This window comes from Otolemur garnettii, unplaced genomic scaffold, assembly GCF_000181295.1.
Source record: "Otolemur garnettii isolate 467f Iridium unplaced genomic scaffold, OtoGar3 scaffold00032, whole genome shotgun sequence".
Lineage (NCBI taxonomy): Eukaryota > Metazoa > Chordata > Mammalia > Primates > Galagidae > Otolemur > Otolemur garnettii.
In genome coordinates, this window is record NW_003852427.1 from 7,124,885 (window position 1) to 7,129,538 (window position 4,654).

Genomic DNA, 4,654 nt, shown 5'->3' on the forward strand with positions numbered 1-4,654 from the left:
TGGTGGCTCATGTCTATAATCCTAGCACTCTAAGAGGCTGAGGCAGGTGGATGGCCTGAGCTCAAGAGTTGGAGACCTGCCTGAGCAAGTTTGAGAGGCCATCTCTACTAAAAATAGCAAAACTAGCAGGGAGTTGTTCTAGCTACTCAGAAGGCTGAGGCAAGAGGATCTATTTCTTGAGCCCAAGAGTTTGAGGTTGCTTTGAGCTAGGTTGACACGCTGCCTCTAGCCTGAGAAACAGAATGAAACTCTGTTTCAAAAACAAAACAGCTATAGGCTATTTGGGGGTGGGGTGGGTGGGAAACAGGTAAAAAATAAAAATTGAAACAAAACAAAACAAGACAAAACCCCCAACTGTTTTCAGGCTTTTGTTATTGGGCAGCTGACCATTTGGGAAACTTCCAAGGTTTAACTGCTTCTCAGTTCTCATCCAGTCTGTCTTATTTAACTTACTCTTCTTCCAGATCAGGCAATACCTGGTGCTGCCAGTACCTGAATATTTCCAGGATTCCAGGGTATAAATTGGGTTTTTCAGTTTCTGGCATAGGCTTCACCTTTCTGGAATTCATTAAATGAGTTTAGTTACCAGTTTTCCATCTTGTCTTTTAGCATCTGAAATTTTATTGGCATTATTTTTTTTTTTTTATATTTTGTCCTTGTGGGTTAATTTCTTAAACTAAAAAAGCTTTAGATTTTAAATCCACTATTTTAATCAAAAAGTCTCAGAAATTCTATTTGTACTGCTCCAAGGTAAATTTTTTTTTCTCACATTTTTAAAGGGTTGGGAGGAAAAAAAGAATATGTATGAGAGATTCAGGCCCAGAAAGCATAAAATATTTTCTATCTGGTTCTTTACAAAAAAAATTTGCCTATTCTGTCCTTGTTATAAAGTTCCTAATTTCTTTTAAGAAAGCTGTTTCTAAACTATTTCTACCTTTATTCCTACAAAGAAGCTTTAATTTATAATCTTTGAACTTCCTGAAGTTATTCAGTTTAGTGCATGTATGGAAGTTAAAAGTAAAAATTGGTAGGATATACTCTATTGTCAGTTCTTTAATGTTAACTCTTAAAGAGTAGGACAAGCAAAATATTGAAGAAATAAATCACAGAACACCAAATAGTTATTTGTATGCGTTGTTCTTTGTCTTGCCATGTAAGTGCAGAACGTAGGAGGCTATAATATTTTGAAGAATGGGGAAAAGAACAGTTGTAAGCCTAAAAGAACAGGCTCAAATCATATTTTAAATGAGCTGTTTTTATCATCCCTCTTTTAGATGGCAAATCATAGCTGGGGGAATAAATTGGCTCTAGGTAAGAAGTTGTTCAAGACAGTAATGTACATAATACATGTACCCATACTCACACATGAATGTGTGTGGTATATTTTTCCCCTAATATCAGAAATGAGAAGAATTAATGTGGCCCACATGTGATAGTAGGAGAGACTGGGATTATGTTACAAGAAGTAAAATGTGTTTTCCTTAAAGTCCTGGCTTCCACCAACCTTAGTTTTGTTTAGTCTTAATTGTGCGAACAGTTATTATCCTGGTTTCTTGTATAATTATTTTCTTCCCCCTAAATAATAATGCTTCATTATTTATCACTGTTGTTTTCTAAACTTGTTTCTATGAATATGTAAACCAGACCAGCCTAAATTCAGCCCGTGTAGGACATTTATCTGGCCTGCTGGGTGTTTTTGCTACTGCTGCCCGTCCTGCTCAGCAACCGACTCGTCCCAGGGCCCGCAGTCCGGCCTTCCAAGGGTCTGAGGGACAGTGAACTGGCCCCCTGTTTAAAAAGTTTGAGGAACTCTGAGTAAACTCATTATACTTTTGAAAACCAGGATCACTTGCATTTTGTTTTCCAGCTAGGCTTCTGTGAACATCTTTCCATATCAGTATATATGTAGGGTGCCAAAAACATGTATGTACATTTTAAGAAAGGAGAAAATTGTATTAAATTTGTAATAACTCAAGTCATGGGTAACTTCTGCAATTAAAGAAGTGCTCAATAGGGGTGGTGCCTGTGGCTCAAAGGAGTAGGGCACCGCCTCCATATGCCAGAAGTGGCAAATTCAAACCCAGCCCTGGCCAAAAACTTTGAAAAAAGAAAAAATAAAAAAAGTGCTCAACAGGACTTGTATTTATTTTTTGTTAACAGTATATATTGAGTAAAAGTTCTAGAGTTAGACAAGTTCGGGTCTAGCAATGGGTCCATTTACTGTATGTTTGGGCTAAGTCTCTATACACCTCATTTTTTCTCCTTTTTAATACAGGGAATACGTAATCAAAGGATTATTATTATTTTCTCATTTTTAATGTGGGGAATACCTAATCAAAGGATTATTATAAGGCTTCAGTGAGAATTCATGAATTAGTATAGCTGCTAAGCAGTATTTAGTGTACATGAAGAACTTGTCTATATCTCCTCTCTCTAGGATCAATTTCTAAATGTTAAATAACTGGGTTCAAAGATACATTATTATATACTTAAGATTTTGCTAACTGTTTTCGAACTGGTACCTGGAAAAAAAAATAACTAGTTTACACCTTTATCACAGTGTTTCCAAACTCTGTGTTGTTGTTATTTCTAATCTTTGCCAACCTAGTAGGCAAAAAATCTACAGAATTAAAAGAATTAGACAAATCAGTAAGCATAATTTGGGTATTTTACTATACCTCTCTGATTAATTAGGAGAACATTAAGATGAAGTCAAAAGATTATAAAGGATTTGAACAATGTAATTAACATGTGAGTCTAATTGACATGTATTAAACATTTCATCCGAATCTGTAAAATGCAGATTTTTTTCAAGTTCTCATGGAAATTTTTCCCAAAGTGACAACATGGGGAACACTAAAAAAGATTGAAATAATTATTTTTAGACTGTACTTTCTGACATGTTGGAATTAAGCCAGAAATTGATTCTAAAAAGAAAGAAAATTGTCAACTGTGTGAAAATTAAACAGCAAGCTTGTGAGTAATTAGCAGTTTGAGAAAAAATATTAAACAATTTTGAACTGAACAATGAAAATATGGTCTAACTTAAGGAATACTGGTAAAACCAAAGTTAGAGGAATGTTTGTAGCCTTAAAAGCCATGTGTTTTAAAGAATGTAGGCTAGAATTGGTATATATAAATTTAACCCACATTCCATTGGTCAGAAATGACTCATGTGATCCCACCTATATGTAGGGATGGCTGGGAAATGTCATAGAGCATCATGCTAATAAGAGAATACAGATATTAGTGAGACTAGCAGTCTCTGTCTTTTGCCTATTTCTTTTTGGAGAGAAGGATTTATCTCTGTTGCCAAGGCTGGTCTCAAACTCCTGGACTCAAACGTCTTCCCTTTTCACCTTCCAAGTAGCTAGGATTTCAGGTTTGTTTCCCTGTGTTTGACTCTCAACCTTTAGTGTCGTCTTGTTATGTGTAGAAAGATTGCCCTGTGTCTTTTGTTCCAACCCTGACATTGTATCACTTTCTGCCTTATTATTCTCTAGCCACATTACACAAGGTTATTTCCCATAAGGTGAGGCTTTTTCCCACCTAGCACCTGTGTGCATTATAGTTTACTTTGCTTAAAGTGCTCTAATGTAAACATTTATATGACTGTCTTCTTTAAAATGTCAGCTTAAATTTTATCCCCAGTGAAAGGTTCTAACTAAAGTAGCATTTCTATTCTCTGTACTTTGTGCTAGCATTGTGCTTCTATCTCCATCAGTATTGATCACAGTTTATAGTTATTTAAAAAATTTTGTTCCTTCCGCTAGAAAGAGATGTCTGTCTTGCTTTGTTGTATCCCTGCAGCATCTGTCTGCTACTAAGGATACATTGGTCATTCAGTAAATGTGGGAATGAATGAATATTAAACAGACTCAAGTTGAGAGTGTGAATTACAACCAAAGGAACTTATGATAAATTAGTTGAGTTGGTGAAGGCTTGAATTTTAGTGGTGGCAGTGTCAGTGGAAGAAAAAAGGAGGGAGTGAGAGGCATTTCAAAAGAAAAACCAACACAAGTTGATGTGTGACTTAAGGTGAGCGTGGGTGAATGGGAAGATAGTGGTTTGTAATCTAACAAATTGGTAAAGAGGATAGAAAAGCTGGGTTTTGGAGATCATGATTTAGAATTCACATATGTTAAATTTGAAGTGACAGCAAGACATTCAAGTGGAAATGTTGAGGAACAATAACTTGGATTAAAGAACACAATTGGAATTAGGGATTTGGGAGTCAGTTAACCAAAGGTGACAAGATGAAGCTATAAAAATGGATGAGTTAATGAATTATCTAGAGGGTCTATACTGAGAAGAGCAGATGGCTGGGAGGAGAAAAAAAAGAGAAGTCAGATAGAAACCAGAAGTCAGTGGAGGGATGGGGGGAGGGAATGAATTTAATGTCGGGTCAAGAAAATCAGTAAAGAGCTTCAGGAAGAGGGATGTTTAGTGTGGTTATGTATGTAGTCTAGTTATTTCTTGTTATATGCATTTGAGGGTTCTGACATGTTACCTTCCATGAAGTACAGTAGAACCTCTATAAGTTGATAACCAAGGGACTGTAACAAATTGGTCAACACGAGCTTCCATTGAGTACATGCTGTGCATTCCTCGTTTATGAAAATTATGTCAACTTAAAAAGATAGACAGTGTAGGG